General features: G+C 44.9%; 1 protein-coding gene across 2 annotated transcripts in view; it reads right to left on the bottom strand.

Annotated features, from left to right (window-relative positions):
- fam49a (family with sequence similarity 49 member A) overlaps window positions 1-20,000 on the bottom strand; it is a 32,060-nt gene that overhangs the window by 8,448 nt on the left and 3,612 nt on the right. Inside the window, exon 2 of one of the 2 annotated variants that reach the window (XM_060866878.1) lies at window positions 5,736-5,790. The gene's annotated coding sequence lies outside the window, so the exon portion shown is untranslated. Of the gene's footprint in view, window positions 1-2,590; window positions 2,654-5,735; window positions 5,791-20,000 lie in introns of those variants that run through there. The other variant, XM_060866879.1, reaches the window with a different exon arrangement.

The following is a 20,000-nucleotide window of genomic DNA, read 5'->3' as shown; positions in this document are numbered from 1 at the left end:
CATTATTTATATCTTTACCTGTATATCTGTATAACTGTTCTGCAATTTCTGGAGTTTGCTCCTAAGAATTTCACTCACCAAGGCACATGTGCTGCGGTGATGTGACAATAAAAGTGACTTGACACACACACACACACACACACACACACACACACACACACGGCAATCTGAATGCAGAATGAAAAACCCAACTGGCCATATTAAAAGGAACAACTTCTCCAGTATACATAAGGCTCCGGTGTGAGTAAGTTTCTGGATGAAGCTAGATGTTTGAGGTTTTGATCATACACTACACATAGCCAAAGGTATATGAACCCCTGACCATCACATTCATCACATTTTCCCCCCAAAACTTCTGCCCCAAAAAGCCTGAAGCACACAAACAAATTTCCCTGTGTTACAGTTTCCCTTCACTAGAACTAAATCACTATACCAGTGTGACAATGTCCCTGTGCACAAAGCACAGAGCTCCATGAAGACATGATGTGTTAATGTTGGAGTGGAAGAACTCGAGTGTCCTGCACAGAGCCCTGACTCTGACTCAACCCCACTGAACACCTTTGTGATGAACTGTAACACCGACTGAACACCAGACCTCCTCACTCTTACATCATCAGTGTCTGATCTCACTAATGCTCTTGTAGCTGAATGATCACTAATCCCCACACACACACACTCCAACATCAGTGTCTGATCTCACTAATGCTCTTGTAGCTGAATGATCACTAATCCCCACACACACTCCAACATCAGTGTCTGATCTCACTAATGCTCTTGTAGCTGAATGAACACTAATCCCCACACACACACTCCAACATCAGTGTCTGATCTCACTAATGCTCTTGTAGCTGAATGATCACTAATCCCCACACACACACTCCAACATCAGTGTCTGATCTCACTAATGCTCTTGTAGCTGAATGATCACTAATCCCCACAGACACACTCCAACATCAGTGTCTGATCTCACTAATGCTCTCATGAATCCCCACACACTCCAACATCAGTGTCTGATCTCACTAATGCTCTTGTAGCTGAATGATCACTAATCCCCACAGACACACACTCCAACATCAGTGTCTGATCTCACTAATGCTCTTGTAGCTGAATGATCACTAATCCCCACACACACTCCAACATCAGTGTCTGATCTCACTAATGCTCTTGTAGCTGAATGATCACTAATCCCCCCACACACACTCCAACATCAGTGTCTGATCTCACTAATGCTCTTGTAGCTGAATGATCACTAATCCCCACATACACACACTCCAACATCAGTGTCTGAGCTCACTAATGCTCTTGTAGCTGAATGATCACTAATCCCCACACACACTCCAACATCAGTGTCTGATCTCACTAATGCTCTTGTAGCTGAATGATCACTAATCCCCCCCACACACACACTCCAACATCAGTGTCTGATCTCACTAATGCTCTTGTAGCTGAATGATCACTAATCCCCACACACACACACACTCCAACATCAGTGTCTGATCTCACTAATGCTCATATCTCCATTTACAGAACACTATGATTTATGATGTATAATTATCACCATTTATTGTAGCTGATTAATTAATTCAAAGCCAATGAAACCGTGCTCTATTGTTTGACTTGTTTGTACTTTGTAACGAACATCCAGTAAAAACAGAAAGGAGTAAAAAAAAGCTTCCGTAACGGGGACGAGGGACTGGAGCCAATCTACAACAGCTGGAACCTTGAGAACGGCTCTTAACCCTCTAAAGACACAAATCTAACCAGTAGCAGTAGCTAAAACCCCCTTTTTTTTAAGAGGGTTCCCAGATTCCACAACGGTAAAGCCATCAGGTGATTAAATCCCCACAGAGACACCCATCACTGGAAGAAAACCAGAAAAGCACATTTTGGTAGTGAGGACATTCTTTTTTTTTCCCCTTTGTCCAACAGAGTGAAATAAAACCAAAGCGCCGACATTCTTTGCATGTCTATACACACATGCTAGAGAGGTTAGGAGACACTGATTAGTTGTTTCAACACGTGCAAAAATACTTCCATGGTTATATTTTAAATTAAATGCCATGTGATTTAATCCATATTATTTCCACTATGAGGTGCTGAGATGTAGAAATGGGGTTTAGTGGGTTAAAAACATCTATAGGTTCATACCTTAGAGTGGAATTAAACAGCAGAAACAAAATAATAATAATAATAATAATAATAATAATAATAATAATAATAATAATAAACACTTCCACCGAGCAACCAGCAGGGGGCACAAGATGGATCGAGATGCATCAGATGGCCAAAAGTTTGTGGACATCTGACCAGGTTTGCTGACCATCTCGTTCCAGATTTATTCCTCTTTTTGCTGTTATAACGGTCTCTAGACGTCCGTGAACGTTTTATCCACGAGACGTTGGAGTGCGTCTGTGGGGATTAGTGATCGTTCACCTTCAAGAGTTAGCATTAGTGAGATCAGACTCCGTACGTTCACAGCATTACGAAGGTGACATTTGGCTAACAAAATGTCTCACAGCAGACACAAGCTCAGGGTCAATGAGATTGTTTGCGTCGGTTTGTAAAGACAATGAGGACAAATTGTAAAAACCTGTGTATTTATTTACACATCAGAGACAGCGGTTTCTCAGGCTTACGGGTGTGACGTCGAGCAAAGGCTTACTATAAAAGAGATGAAAAGAAATAAGTATAAATTAAAATAAAAAAAATCCTACTGTACTGCATGTGACACGACTGTGTGATGTATTCAACTTCGATTAGAGAGAATTTTTACGAGTGAAAGACATGAGTGAACACGTTAAAAGTAGATTTTTTTCCTTGTGCTCACAGCTTTTATTGCTCTATGTGGGGGAAGAAAAATGGGAAGGGAGAGAGAGAGAGAGAGAAAAAAGAATTTCCCAGGAATCATTTTTATGCTGAAAACGAAAGGCTTCAGCTTTTCAGCGGAGTGAATAAGCAGATAAAAGTGAATATGTGAAGAAGTCTGTGAGCTAAAAAAAAAAAAAAAAAAACAGGGCACGCACTGCAGAGAGAAAAACTAATACGGATGTGAGACAGAAGGTAGACTTTTGCAGAAGAGGATGTGAAGAGAACAACACTGTTGGATGCGGTTAACCGTATTACAAAGGGTGCTGGAAAAAAAAAAAAAAAAAAAAAAGAAAAAAAAAAAAAAAAAAAAAAAAAAAAAACCACTTCCTGTCACACCTTTGTTACTCGAACCGACTGAAGAACTCTTCACAAACTGTCGATTCAGAAGAGGCCAAGTAACTTAAACGTGAAGCGTGTTGATGCGAAGAAGGCACGAGACGTCTGATGCGTCCAACACATCCGTATATTTCACACAGGTTACTGTCTGTGTTTTAATATATATATATTTTATTTTTCACTGTGGTTCTGAGCTCAGGACCGGATCAGGAACGGCACGGCCGTGAGGTGGGAACGCTGCGTCACCGTGAGACCAGAAATTCCAACAAATTGAATGAAACGAATAATTTATAAAAAATAATACATGGAAAAGATGAGGTACAGCAACAACATAGGCGTGGGCGACACCATGGAGTCGAAAATGCCCCACAATGCAGTGTTTGTTATTATTACCGAGTTTCTTTTGCTTATTTAAAAATGTTAGCATTACAAATAGCCAGTTAAAAAAAAATTCTTTAAATAAAATATTTGTTATTGTACAGTAAAAATAGCTGAGGAACCTTGACACACACACAAAGTTTAAATAAAACAAACAAAAAAAACCACGGCCTTCGACATCTGAGTCTGATACAGGCTCCTAATATATACTTACTAAAGGTACTAAAAAAACCAGAAGGCCATAAATGTGCAAGTCAGATTTCACCATGTCAGGTTCTGCAAACAGGGAAGATCACCAAGGTTTGGGCTTTTAAATCAGTTTCCCCTTTATACATCTGTGGCTTTATTTAGAGAGAGAGAGAGCGAGAGAGTGAGAGAGAGCGAAGGAGGGAGAGAGAGCGAGAGAGAGCGATAGAGAAGGAGGGAGAGAGAGAGAGAGAGAGAGAGAGAGAGAGAGAGAGAGAGAGAGAGAGAGAGTGCACAAGAGAGAGAGCACGAGAGAGAGAACGAGCGAGAGAACGAGCGAGAGAGAGAGAGAGAGCACGAGAGAGAGAACGAGCGAGAGAGATAGAGAAAGAGAGAGCACAAGAGAGAGAGAAAGAGCGAGAGAGAGAGAAAGAACAAGAGAGACAGAGAAAGAGAGAGAGAGCGCAAGAGAGAGAGAGCGCAAGAGAGAGAGAGCGCGAGAGAGAGAACGAGAGCACAAGAGAGAGAGAACGAGAGCACAAGAGAGAGAGAACGAGAGCACAAGAGAGAGAGAACGAGGGCACAAGAGAGAGAGAACGAGGGCACAAGAGAGAGAGAACGAGGGCACAAGAGAGAGAGAACGAGAGCACGAGAGAGAGAGAACGAGAGCACGAGAGAGAGAGCACAAGAAGGAGAGAGAGAGCACAAGAAGGAGAGAAAGCACGAGAGAGAGAGTGCAGGAGAGAGAGAGAGAGAGAGAGAGAGAGAGAGAGAAAGTGTGAGAGAGAAAGAGAGAGAGCGCAAGAGAGAGAAAGCAGAAGAGAGAGAGAACGAGAGCACAAGAGAGAGAGAGAGAGAGCAAGAGGGAGAGAGAGCACAAGAAGGAGAGAAAGCACGAACGAGAGAGAGAGAGAGAGAGAGAGAGAGAGAGAGAGAGAGAAAGAGAGAGAGAGAGAAAATCTTAAGTGAAAACAGGAACTAGTCTCTCTGACATTCCATAACATTAATAAATTTTATTGCTCTATATTTGAATATATCTGAATTACAGTAGACTTTTGGTCACTAAGCAACAGAACAGACAAAGATGAAAGCGTTTCATATTCAACACCAGAACAACGGCTTGTGCTCAGATAGAATCCTTAACAACCTTAAGATGACGTCGTGCACCACGTGGTGCGGTGATAAAGCCAAGCGTGGTTTATCTGTGCTGTGGCTAATAAGAACGGCTTAAGTGAGCATTCTGTGCCAAAACATCTAGATGGAGGTGATATTTGGTTAGAAGCGTTCGTTCTGAGGAACAACCTTGACTGAGTCACGGGACTGAACCCCAGACTAGTCCAGAGATTTCAGTCGCCTGCTGGAGTAACAAATACATTTCTAAAATCAACACGTTCTTGCTTCATCTAACGATTAAAGTACACACACTTTAATAAATAGTTGGTTTGAACGTCAAATATTTACACAGAATAATCTGATAAATAGTAAGAAATCGAGCTTATTATTTGTTAGCAAACTAAATAAGGAGCCTCAGTATATTGGTGACTGACGTGACACAGTGACGCCGTGACGCAGTGACGCCGTGACGCCGTGACGCAGTGACGCAGTGACGCCGTGACGCCGTGACACAGTGACGCCGTGACACCGTGACACAGTGACGCCGTGACACAGTGACGCCGTGACACAGTGACGCCGTGACACAGTGACGCCGTGACGCCGTGACGCCGTGACGCCGTGACGCAGTGGCACAGTGACGCCGTGACACCGTGACACAGTGACGCAGTGGCACAGTGACGCCGTGACACAGTGACGCCGTGACACAGTGACGCCGTGACACAGTGACGCCGTGACACAGTGACGCCGTGACACAGTGACGCCGTGACACAGTGACGCCGTGACACAGTGACGCCGTGACACAGTGACGCCGTGACACAGTGACGCCGTGACACAGTGACTGTACAGTAACTCACCTTATCTGGAGGAAAATGTGGGATTCCTTTTAGATCATCCGATTTTTCTTGATATCTAAAAATAAATAAACAAATAAAAAGTTGATTAGATTAAATCTGTATGCCAAAAGCTTTCAGAAAAGTGAAGCATAATAGTTAGTGTGAGTTTATGAAACATTACAGGTGTTTCAAATAAACTTCAAATGAATATAAATAAATAAATAAATCCTTTCTAAAATGGCTCGAGGAAGCAACAGCAAAAGGGTGCATTTGAAATACTAGAAGACAGGAAATAACGTTGGTTCCCTTCCCTGTAGATCACTATCCATCTGTCAGGTTTTGTAGCTCACTCACACACACACACACTCATTCTCTCTCTCACTCGCTCGCTCTCTCGCTCGCACTCACTCACTCGCACACTCACTCACTCACTCGCTCGCACTCACTCGCTCGCTCGCACACACACACACACACAGTCAGCAGTTGCACAATAACACACTAAGAATATCAAAACATTTATTGCTGAAATTTCATGTTTTAAAATAAATAAATAAATAAATAAATAAATAAAGACATCATTTGGAAGCAGAGACTAACCTGTAACATAAACTCTAAAGTATTCTCTATTCTGGTGTTCATTCTAAAAAGCTTTAGGATTTAACAAAGTCTTTATGAAAGTATATTTACATGCAGGTTCCATCAGCACTGGGCTTTAGTGAGTGTTAGTGTGCAACAAGGTCCAATGTGTCCAGTGTCATGTGATCACTCGAACCACATTTGAATGTCTGGGATGCAAATATTCAAATGACAAACTGACTGATAGGAAAATGCAGTTATTACAAGGAAATCACACTGAACAAAACAGGGCGGGTGGATGAAGGTGACACTAGAACAAAAGCCCCTTTTCATAGCTTCGCTCCTCATCTAATCCCTCCTTCATTTGTAAGTAAATGAAACATTTGAGAGCCTGTACAAGTGCAGGATTTTTCCGCCCGACAACAAATGCACTGGACCGAGACTGACGTTACGAACGTGCGGCAAACTTCATCCGGCGGAAAGGATGTAAGAAATCCGATCAGAAATGCTCGTCGGAGATGCTTTCAGATCTCTGGATGTTAACACCAGGTGTGAATCTTGTGTTACGTGTTTCGTTTAGTTCCAAGTTACGCAAAAGCTCCTGGTTACACAATTTACAAGCGTCTATATAGTGTATGGGTGTAAAAAGAGTCTCCACTCTTAAGAGTCACCCGTCTGAGGATGAGCTTTTTTCTTCTGGGTCTGGTTCCTCTCAACGTTTCTTCTTCTCGTATCATCTAATAATGCCCCGTTTTCCACCAGAAAGAGCCAGGTGCTGGTCCTGGTGCGAAGTTGGTTCTACTGGCGAACCGGTTTGCCTTTCCGTGTGTTAGAGAGCCATCACAGAGCCAAGTCTTACGTCACTGTATATTGCTTTACTGTTAATGCTCATTACTTTGCGAACCTAGATTGGCATCCAAAACGCGGCGAATCCTGATTTAACGATGTTCTCTTTTGACTTGTTGGTCACAGTAGCCCCGCCCACAACCCCGCCCACAGCCCCTGACACAAGCGGTTCTTAAGTCTAGACCAGTAACGTTTTGGTGCTACTTAAGAACCACTTTTCCTGGTTCAGAGCCGGTGCTTTGGCTGTCGAAACAGAAAGAACTGGTTCTAAATTAGGCGCCGAACCAGCACTCAAACTGCCTCGGGGGAAAAGGGGGCATAAGGGAGTTTTTCCTTGCCACAGTCACCCCTGACTTTATCCTTAGGGATCCATGATTTCACTGTAGCAACATTTTGGCAATAGGACAAAATAATTTATTTTTAAATATTGACACTGCAAAGCTTGAGGATTCTATACGTAGCTGGCCTGATCAACTGGGTTACAAAAGGGTCTCTGGGCAGTTTAGTGAACCCCGAGACAGACGCTGTACGAGTTCAGCAGCTGCTGATATTTTGTTGTTTTTTCTGGTCAAATTCAGGTACTAAAATAAATAAATAAATAAATAAATAAATAACCCAGAAAATGTTCACAGCTCAATGGTGGAATTTTCCGTTCATCTTAGCAACACCGAAACTTGGGATCTGTGAGATACGAGAAGCGATGAAGCGACGACTCTTAGCTTCTGCAGCTGCGGCATCTTAAACACGTCAAACTCGCTCGCGCTGAACCTGGATCGATCCTTGACAAGCAGAACGCTGCAACATGTGCTGTAACACGAGAAGATCGTCGTCCAGAAGGAAATCGCAGACAGGCACAAAAAAAAATGCTATGTTCTACAAGAAACAGCCTGCAATTGTGCAGACGATGGACCTGATGGAACAAAGTGTCACCATCTGAGCTCGTGGATCCCTGCTTACGACTTCACCGCTTTCCTAAATGTCAACAGTCACCATGGAAACCAGGTCATGCTCGGTTAGTTTAAAAACTATATATATATATATTGCGAGTGACTAATACATCATTAATTTAAAAAAAAAAAAACTATTATTAAACAGTTCTATTTAAAAGGGGTTTTCCAAACATCTTGCCACAATAATAATAATAATAAGAAACTACAAATCCTTCAGCAGTCACTTGTTCAGTAAAGGACTTCTGTGGTCAGGTCAATAGCTGCGGTTGTAAACACAGCCTGGGACGTCCGTGTGCTCGCTTCCCCTTCGCATGAGTTCAAGCTCATGATGCTAACGCTTTCATGTGTAGTAGGGTTTGTTTTCCCCACACTGTACAAAGTAAACCAGTAAAATCACATTCTCTCACATCTGCTGCTCTCTAGACTCATTAGGTTGTGTTCGTGGTGCTCCGGTTATTTGCTGTCAGAAATCTTAGCACACGGTCTGCAGTAATTTCAGTAAGTAAATAACAGTTAAAACAGAACAATCAGACCAAATCTGGCCAAAATCTGGCCACTGAACTGAAATGTGTCTCCCTGTCACACCGATGGCCTCCTGGATAAACTACATAGATGGACAGAGATAAAAGATGCTGTAGGAGATGAGCGAGAGACACAAAATAAACAGATAAAACCTTTTCTAGATCAGACGCCGAACGCTCGGAATTCTGCCTTCTACAGGACACACAGCGACTGCTTACAGAGAACACCACTGCTGGGAATGTCCTCGAGCACACTGAGGAATTTAAAACATCCACACACACACGCACACATCATGCACACACACACACATGCATGTACGCACACACACGCATGCACGCAGCATGAACACACACACACACCATGAGAACACACACACAATGCACACACACACACACAATGCACACACACACACACACTGCACACGCACACACACACACACAATGCACACACACACACACACAATGCACACACACACACACACAATGCACACACACAATGCACACACACACACACAATGCACACACACACACACAATGCACACACACACACACAATGCACACACACACACACACACAATGCACACACACACACACACACAATGCACACACACACACACACAATGCACACACACACACACACAATGCACACACACACACACACAATGCACACACACACACACACAATGCACACACACACACACACACAATGCACACACACACACACACACACACAATGCACACACACACACACACACACACAATGCACACACACACACACACAATGCACACACACACACACACACACACAATGCACACACACACACAATGCACACACACACACACAATGCACACACACACACAATGCACACACACACATAATCACAATGCACACACACAATGCACACACACAATGCACACACACATGCATGCACATCATGCACACACACCATGCACACACACCATGCACACACACCCACATCATGCACACACACCCCACCCCCACACACACGTGCATGCACACGTGTTTTCCCAGAGATTTCCCATTGTTGGATTTTCTACTAAATTAGTGAATTTTGTTCAGCAACTGTTTCTTCTGAACAGCGGCACAGTGTGACGTCCTGTACAGACGTCCATCTAGAAGTGAAGCTGTGTGTTGGGGGTAAAACTGAACCACCAGATCTACAGACGTTTCATTGCTGATTTTCTCCATCATCGTGTGGGCATACTTTGAAAAATTGCCAAATAAGCTTTAGACTTGCCAAGAACGTTCACGCTGATTAGGTTTAGCCACGGCCACAAAATTCCACTGAAGTCAAAGAGTAAAAAAAAAAAAAGACTAATTGACGGCTAAATGTCGTGTCGGTGACAGAGCGATATCTTAAAAACGGAGTGGGTGAAATAAAAGGTTTTTAAAGAAAACCTCAGCTGTGTATCCGGATCGTCTCGCACTCAAGAATTATGGCATCAAATCCAAAAATCAAATCAGTAAATATGATTTTTTTTTTTTAAATGCTTTGAAAATGTTGACACACAATAAAATAAATAAATAAATAAATAAATAAATAAATAACAGGATCGAGCCTAGAGCAGCTGGCTCAGATTTGACCTTATATGGTCACTGGAGGTGGGGGCAAACAAGGGGCAATAAGTCTAAAACCACAAAGTGTGTGTTGCCTCTTGTGCCACATCACAGTGCTCAAAAGAGCAGTGAAGTGGATCTCACACACACACACACACACACACACACACACACACACACACACACACACACACACACACACACACACACACACACAGTAACGTAAGACCGAACGGTGAAGTTCATTAAGATCCACAAGTTTCTCCATAGTTTCATTAGCAGGATTGTTTTCTTTTAATAAACTGAGGCACTAAAGGAGTTGAGCAGCAGCGAGGCTTCAGGGTGCAGCTGCTCCCAGGGCTGGTATTCAGAAAGGGTCTCTGTGCCCAGTCGTAAAAACGTGTAGGAGTCAGAGGCACACAATTCCTCCTATGAATCGCCGCTGGTCTGAATGCCACTTCTGTATTGTGAACTCGACGCATGTCAAAAGAAGCGACTCACAAAAAGCGCCGTGTCTCAGTATGGAGGAGAAGACAGAGGGTCTTCACTGATCTACAAGCTCCATCTGAGACATCACTGTTAGTACTGCCACAATATCAGCCTCGGACTGACTGCTGCCTCTGTTCCTCTCCATTAAATAAATAAAGAAAGGCAGAAAATCTCGTAGTGAGATCAGCGGCCTCGCGTCTTCAGTCGCGCTTCTGTAGTCCGAACTCCAGCCGTCTCAGGGACCGAGTTCCAGAACACAATTCTCTTGACTGCTGGAAGTCCAGTGCTGTTTATTACGTCACATAACCTCTATATAACCTCTCACTGCTGATATTTTACCATCATATCCAGGTGATGATTTAGATCACAGGTTTTTAGAGGTAGATTTCTTTTGTTTAACTCATTTAACACGTCTCCTGTGGCGGTTCACCTGCAGTTAGCATGTTAGCTAGTGTTAGCATTAGCGCGAGACGTCACTTTTAACCACACGGTTATTCAAAAGCTTTAAAGCAGATCTGTGTCATGAATAACGGTGTTTTAGGTTCTTTTTCTAAAACAACATATTATTCCATTTGTAACACAGCAGTTTAGCAACAAACACAATGTTTAATTTCTCTGTCTGCTCCCTCACTCTGCCTCTCCGTCTGTCTGTCTGTCCGCTCCCTCACTCTGCCTCTCCGTCTGTCTGTCTGTCCGCTCCCTCACTCTGCCTCTCCGTCTGTCTGTCTGTCCGCTCCCTCACTCTGCCTCTCCGTCTGTCTGTCTGTCCGCTCCCTCACTCTGCCTCTCCGTCTGTCTGTCTGTCCGCTCCCTCACTCTGCCTCTCCGTCTGTCTGTCTGTCCGCTCCCTCACTCTGCCTCTCCGTCTGTCTGTCTGTCCGCTCCCTCACTCTGCCTCTCCGTCTGTCTGTCTGTCCGCTCCCTCACTCTGCCTCTCCGTCTGTCTGTCTGTCCGCTCCCTCACTCTGCCTCTCCGTCTGTCTGTCTGTCCGCTCCCTCACTCTGCCTCTCCGTCTGTCTGTCTGTCCGCTCCCTCACTCTGCCTCTCCGTCTGTCTGTCTGTCCGCTCCCTCACTCTGCCTCTCCGTCTGTCTGTCTGTCCGCTCCCTCACTCTGCCTCTCCGTCTGTCTGTCTGTCCGCTCCCTCACTCTGCCTCTCCGTCTGTCTGTCTGTCCGCTCCCTCACTCTGCCTCTCCGTCTGTCTGTCTGTCCGCTCCCTCACTCTGCCTCTCCGTCTGTCTGTCTGTCCGCTCCCTCACTCTGCCTCTCCGTCTGTCTGTCTGTCCGCTCCCTCACTCTGCCTCTCCGTCTGTCTGTCTGTCCGCTCCCTCACTCTGCCTCTCCGTCTGTCTGTCTGTCCGCTCCCTCACTCTGCCTCTCCGTCTGTCTGTCTGTCCGCTCCCTCACTCTGCCTCTCCGTCTGTCTGTCTGTCCGCTCCCTCACTCTGCCTCTCCGTCTGTCTGTCTGTCCGCTCCCTCACTCTGCCTCTCCGTCTGTCTGTCTGTCCGCTCCCTCACTCTGCCTCTCCGTCTGTCTGTCTGTCCGCTCCCTCACTCTGCCTCTCCGTCTGTCTGTCTGTCCGCTCCCTCACTCTGCCTCTCCGTCTGTCTGTCTGTCCGCTCCCTCACTCTGCCTCTCCGTCTGTCTGTCTGTCCGCTCCCTCACTCTGCCTCTCCGTCTGTCTGTCTGTCCGCTCATTCACTCTGCCTCTCCGTCTGTCTGTCTGTCCGCTCATTCACTCTGCCTCTCCGTCTGTCTGTCTGTCCGCTCCCTCACTCTGCCTCTCCGTCTGTCTGTCTGTCCGCTCATTCACTCTGCCTCTCCGTCTGTCTGTCTGTCCGCTCCCTCACTCTGCCTCTCCGTCTGTCTGTCTGTCCGCTCCCTCACTCTGCCTCTCCGTCTGTCTGTCTGTCCGCTCCCTCACTCTGCCTCTCCGTCTGCCTGTCTGTCCGCTCCCTCACTCTGCCTCTCCGTCTGTCTGTCTGTCCGCTCCCTCACTCTGCCTCTCCGTCTGTCTGTCTGTCCGCTCCCTCACTCTGCCTCTCCGTCTGTCTGTCTGTCCGCTCCCTCACTCTGCCTCTCCGTCTGTCTGTCTGCTCCCTCACTCTGCTCCCTCACTCTGCTCCCTCCGTCTGTCTGTCTGTCCGCTCCCTCACTCTGCCTCTCCGTCTGTCCTCTCTCTCCGTCTGTCCGCTCCCTCACTCTGCCTCTCCGTCTGTCCTCTCTCTCCGTCTGTCCTCTCCCTCACTCTGCCTCTCCCTCACTCTGCCTCTCCCTCACTCTGCCTCTCCATCTGTCCGCTCCCTCACTCTGCCTCTCTGCTTGTCCGCCTGTCTGTTCCTATACTCTGCCTCTCCCTCACTCTGCCTCGTCTGACGGCCTGTCCTCTCCCTCACTCTGCCTCTCCGTTTGTCCACCCGTCTGCTCCCTCACTCTGCCTCTCCCTCACTCTGCCTCTCCGTCTGTCTGCCTGTCCTCCCCCTCATTCTGCCTCTGTCTGCTCCCTCACTCTGCCTCTCCGTCTGTCTGCTCCCTCACTCTGCCTCTCCGTCTGTCTGCCTGTCCTCTCCCTCATTCTGCCACTCCGTCTGTCCGTCTGTCTGCCCGTCTGCTCCCTCACTCTGCCTCTCCCTCACTCTGCCTCTCCGTCTGTCCTCTCCCTCACTCTGCCTCTCCGTCTGCTCCCTCACTTCGCCTCTCCGTTTGTCCGCCCGTCTGCTCCCTCACTCTGCCTCTCCCTCACTTTGCCTCTCCGTTTGTCCATCTGTCTGCCTGTCCTCTCCCTCACTCTGCCTCTCCCTCACTCTGCCTCTCCGTCTGTCCGCTTGTCCTCTCCCTCACTCTGCCTCTCCGTCTCCTCCCTCACTCTGCCTCTCCGTTTGTCCGCCCGTCAGCTCCCTCACTCTGCCTCTCCGTCTGTCCGCTTGTCCTCTCCCTCACTCTGCCTCTCCGTCTCCTCCCTCACTCTGCCTCTCCGTTTGTCCGCCCGTCTGCTCCCTCACTCTGCCTCTCTGTCTGCTCTCTTACTCTCCCTGTGTCTCAGTCTGACTGGCTCACTGTCTGTCTCCTCTCTCTGTCTCAGCTTTCTCACTCACTTGTATTAAAGCCGTAACCTCCTTCACTCTCAGCGATAATTCATTCATTAATAAAAACAACACTTTCATTAAGACTTATTGATTTATTGCATCGTTGATCAACACTTCCTCAACACAAGTCATCTAGCGATTTGAAAATTGTTGAGCTTCAATTTAGCATAAGCGATAAAATCACAATTACTTTATCATCATCATCATCATCATCATCATCATTATTATTATTATTAACCAAGCAACACAAAGAACAACAAGAAAATCAAACATCTCTTGGAGGGCCATTGGGGCTTGTCTAAGACATGACTGACAGGAAAACGTCCTCATCTTTACCCACGACCCGACGCCACGCAAATATTTAAAATAAACAGATTTTGTATATACGGTATTAAAAAAACCTGGATACTTTATTTTTGATGAAATTATTTTACAATAAAATGAAACATTTATACAACATACTGTGTGTACAGGTGGCTTTAAAGACCTAGTGTGATGTTGAACACATGATAAATTAAATGTGGGGTCTCCGTTGTTTGAGAAATGCTTCAGAAATCTGAGTCGGGCCGCCAAACAAAACAAAAACAAAACAAACGTGTAGCCAATGAGCAGAAAGAGGCGTGTCTTGTCAATATGGGCGGAGAGTGTTCAGTGCGCATGTGTGACATTAGCAGAAAGCGGTTTTAACATTGACATGGAGGATAAAAACAAAGAAAGGAAGTGAAGAAAGACTTACGATAAGGTAAGAAGTAGGACGTGTTAATATAGGATCAGCTTTCCAGCGCTGGAGAGAACTGAAGGAGCAGGAAGGCCTGCGATGGGACGCCGAGGGACTTAAGTAAAGTTAGCCGCATATTAAATATTAAGTAAAGTTGGCCGTATGTATTAAAAAGACCAGCACTGTTACCAGCACAGTGTATTACAGTGATGTGTGAGCTGGTAACAGTACAGTGTATTACAGTGATGTGTGAGCTGGTAACAGTACAGTGTATTACAGTGAAGTTATTGACTGTTTTTTAGTATTCGCTTTTCGAGTTTTGCACTTTGCAGACGGTCCCTTGGAATCTGTCTCTCAGTCGTTCGCACATAGAGACTTGTGTATTTTGTCCACCGTGGAGGAAAGCTGATTTTGAGGACAATTGGGTTGTAGCTGTGTCTCTACATTACTACGATAGAAAAGAGGTGTTATTTGTGTAGTAACAGTGTTTAGCTCAGGAGTTATTGACTCAGGAAACTCCAATCTGTGAATATGTGACCAACTTTACTTAAGACGCCGAGGTGCTTTTTTCCTTCTCGATAGGTGAGTAACGTTGGTTTTGCTTTGTTACACAGAACTAATATATGTCTTTGTCCTTTACATGATTATGTTTGTGTGTCATTTTTGCTTGTTTGTTTATCTACAATCGTATTGTTCTTCCCTTCAGCTATGATAAAGACATTTCTTTCCATTAGTTGCCTGGATTATGTATGTGTGTGTGGGCGGAGCCATCGATACAGGGGTGGGACCCATTTGGGTTAGGGGCGTGTTTGTTTTGGTGATTACAAACATTGGCTTTCAAACAACGGAGACCCCACCTTTAAAGGAGACGGTCTCTATTCAATAAACAAATAAGAGGCTGCGCTTTAATACGGTCATGTTGAGGCCATGATTTTTTTATCATCATCATCATCATCATCATCATGTTCTACCTATTTTTCAGATTCTCTGTGTTCCCAGCGGCACCTTCACTATAACCAAAAACTAGATTCCACAAAATCAATAGAGTTCAGCATGGCTGCTTCTTACAGAAAATAAAGTTCATATCTACTCCCACACTGAGCACTGAGCCTGTAATAAACTCCGCTTTATAACCCAGTGTCCGTTCAGTCAGAATTATTTTCCTGCTGCGATCACCAACTGTTCCCACAGGCATAAAAACATCGTAAACTTCAGTTTTCCAACAGCTGCTGAAAGAAACGAGTCACAGCTACAGTTAAAAAAAATAAAAACACGTGCAAGCAACCAAGCAACAAGAGTACAGCAAGATCACAATACACACAGCAGATATACAGCAAGTATACACAAACTATTTATTTATTTATACACACACACACACACACACACACACACACACAGACAGACACACAAAGACACACACACACAGAGACACACACACACAGAGACACACACACAGAGACACACACACAGAGACACACACACACACACACACACAAAGACACAGAGACACACACACACACACACACAAAGACACAGACAGACACACACACACACACAAAGACACAGACAGACAGACACACACACACAAAGACACAGACAGACAGACACACACACACAAAGACACAGACAGACAGACACACACACAAAGACACAGACAGACAGACAGACACACACACAAAGACACAGACAGACAGACAGACACACACACAAAGACACAGACAGACAGACAGACACACACACAAAGACACAGACAGACACACACACACACAAAGACACAGACAGACACACACACACAAAGACACAGACAGACACACACACACAAAGACACAGACAGACACACACACACAAAGACACAGACAGACACACACACAAAGACACAGACAGACACACACACAGAGACACACACACAGAGACGCACACACACACACACACACAAAGACACAGAGACACACACACACACACACACAAAGACACAGACAGACACACACACACAAAGACACAGACAGACACACACACAAAGACACAGACACACAAAGACACAGACACACAAAGACACAGACACACAAAGACACACACACACAAAGACACAGACAGACAGACAGACACACACACAAAGACACAGACAGACAGACAGACACACACACAAAGACACAGACAGACAGACAGACACACACACAAAGACACAGACAGACACACACACACAAAGACACAGACAGACACACACACAAAGACACAGACAGACACACACACACAAAGACACAGACAGACACACACACACAAAGACACAGACAGACACACACACAAAGACACAGACAGACACACACACAAAGACACAGACAGACACACACACAAAGACACAGACAGACACACACACAAAGACACAGACAGACACACACACACAAAGACACAGACAGACACACACACACAAAGACACAGACAGACACACACACAAAGACCCAGACAGACACACACACAAAGACCCACCCAGACAGACACACACACAAAGACCCACACAGCCAGACACACACACAAAGACCCACACAGCCAGACACACAGACAAATAGAGACACACAGACAAATAGAGACACACAGACAAATAGAGACACACAGACAAATAGAGACACACAGACAAATAGACACACACAGACAGACAAATAGACACACACAGACAGACAAATAGACACACACAGACAGACAAATAGACACACAGACAGACAAATAGACACACACAGACAGACAAATAGACACACACAGACAGACAAATAGACACACACAGACAGACAAATAGACACACACAGACAGACAAATAGACACACACAGACAGACAAATAGACACACACAGACAGACAAATAGACACACACAGACAGACAAATAGACACACACAGACAGACAAATAGACACACACAGACAAATAGACACACACAGACAAATAGACACACACAGACAAATAGACACACACAGACAAATAGACACACACAGACAAATAGACACACACAGACAAATAGACACACACAGACAAATAGACACACACAGACAAATAGACACACACAGACAGACAAATAGACACACAAACAGACACACACAGACAGACAAATAGACACACAAACAGACACACACAGACAGACCCACACTAGCACATAATTAACTTTATTTACTTTTATTTTTTACTTTATTTTTTAGCACTTTATTTATTTTAACTCATGCAGACAGAGACACAAATTGACCCACATAAATAAAAGAACTGCTCATTTTGCTGGAATATTACTTGGCAAAAACTGATTTGCTTTGTAGACATTAGAGCCTGAAGTTCTCAAGCAGAAGCCAACGAGCACACGGTTACAATTAAAGGAAGAGGATCTTCACATGATTGTTGTAGAAAGGACGTTATTTACTGTCCAGTGTAACCCAGTCTGGTTCCTCTCAAGGTTTCTTCCTCATATCACCTCAGGGAGTTTTTTTTAATGCCACCGTCACCTCAGAGAATAACCCTAACATATGGGGATAAATGTTAGAGATAAATAATAACTAAACCTTAAACATTTTTTGATTGTTTCTATTCTGCTGTAAAGCTGCTTTGAGACAATGTGACATGTTAAAAGCGTTATACAAATTTATATATGAAATCAGAAACGTTAAATCAGGTCCAATCTCGATTCCTCAGAAGTCTGAACTCCACAAATGTAATCGTGTGAAATAATCATCAGGTTAGAGCTTTAGAGGCTGCAGCCTGAGAGAAAAACAATCAGTGTGACAACAACACCGACCATCAGCATCCTGTTTTTACTGTTACAGAAACACCGCAGTCGCACGTGGAGAGCGTTAACAAGCGACATTTCACACGACTCTCGTTCTTCCTCTGCTCTTTTATCAGCGCTTTTTCTTCGCTGCGCTTACAGGTAGAGTAAAGATCGTCTGCCAAATATGTAAAGATTCAGAAATGTTACAGAAGGCATCATATTCAAGAAAAAAAAAAAAAAAAAAAGCTTTACACCGTTTCACCTGCTGAGACGAAAGCGACGTAAAGGACGTGTTCACACGCAGCTTTAAATCTTTTTAAATGAAGCGGTTAGGAAGTGGCCATGAAATTAAAGCAGCCGTAAGCAACCTCGTGGCTATGTTTATTAGAGCTCAGGTCACTTTTGTTCGCACCGCAACTCGATCATAGTGGTTACTTTACACGGTGTTATGATTCAGACGTGGACATAGAGCAGAACTGACATGTTTGTTCTGACCGTCGCACCCATATGTGGGTTTTCCCCACCAAAAAGTCTTCACTGGCTAAACAATCAGCTTTAAATACGGACGAGTCCGATGTTACTGGTGTGATCGTCAAATCTAAAATGCGAATGCGAGAGACTCACGTTGTGTCCAGACAGAAATAAAGGACTAATCACCAGTGTCCCTGCTCCTGCAACGAGAACGTTTGAGCTCCTGAACTTTTACACAAACTAGTAACGATAGCGTAGTAACGACAGCTGCTTATAGAAGCTTATTTGTCTTCTCATCTCCAGTTTATTCATGTTTCTTAGCTTCTCGGGCCATGTGATCACCAGGTTTAAAGGTATACATGATACGACTCCTATGACAGTTCTGCCTGAGAATAAATACCGTGGGAAAACAGATGAAATAAAGGACAGTAACAGGATCTCCAAGGACAGATATTAAAATCAGGTGTGAACAGAAAGTAAAGAGACTCAGACACTGTTCCAGCGTGACAATGTTCCTGTGCACAAAGCACAGAGCTCCATGAAGACACGGTGTGTTAATGTTGGAGTGGAAGAACTCGAGTGTCCTGCACAGAGCCCTGACTCTGACTCAACCCCACTGAACACCTTTGTGATGAACTGGAACACCAACTGAACACCAGACCTCCTCACTCTTACACCATCAGTGTCTGATCTCACTAATGCTCTTGAAGCTGAATGATCACTAATCCCCACACACACACTCCAACATCAGTGTCTGATCTCACTAATGCTCTTGAAGCTGAATGATCACTAATCCCCACACACACACTCCAACATCAGTGTCTGATCTCACTAATGCTCTTGTAGCTGAATGATCACTAACCCCCACAGACACACACTCCAACATCAGTGTCTGATCTCACTAATGCTCTTGTAGCTGAATGATCACTAATCCCCACAGACACACTCCAACATCAGTGTCTGATCTCACTAATGCTCTTGTAGCTGAACGATCACTAATCCCCCCCCCACACACACACACTCCAACATCAGTGTCTGATCTCACTAATGCCCTTGTAGCTGAATGATCACTAATCCCCACAGACACACACACTCCAACATCAGTGTCTGATCTCACTAATGCTCTTGTAGCTGAATGATCACTAATCCCCACAGACACACTCCAACATCAGTGTCTGATCTCACTAATGCTCTTGTAGCTGAACGATCACTAATCCCCCCCACACACACACTCCAACATCAGTGTCTGATCTCACTAATGCCCTTGTAGCTGAATGATCACTAATCCCCCCCACACACACACTCCAACA

This window comes from Tachysurus vachellii, chromosome 3 (assembly GCF_030014155.1).
Source record: "Tachysurus vachellii isolate PV-2020 chromosome 3, HZAU_Pvac_v1, whole genome shotgun sequence".
In the NCBI taxonomy this organism is placed as follows: domain Eukaryota; kingdom Metazoa; phylum Chordata; class Actinopteri; order Siluriformes; family Bagridae; genus Tachysurus; species Tachysurus vachellii.
Note: the sequence above shows the minus strand (reverse complement) of the source record. Positions and strands in the feature narration are given on the sequence as shown.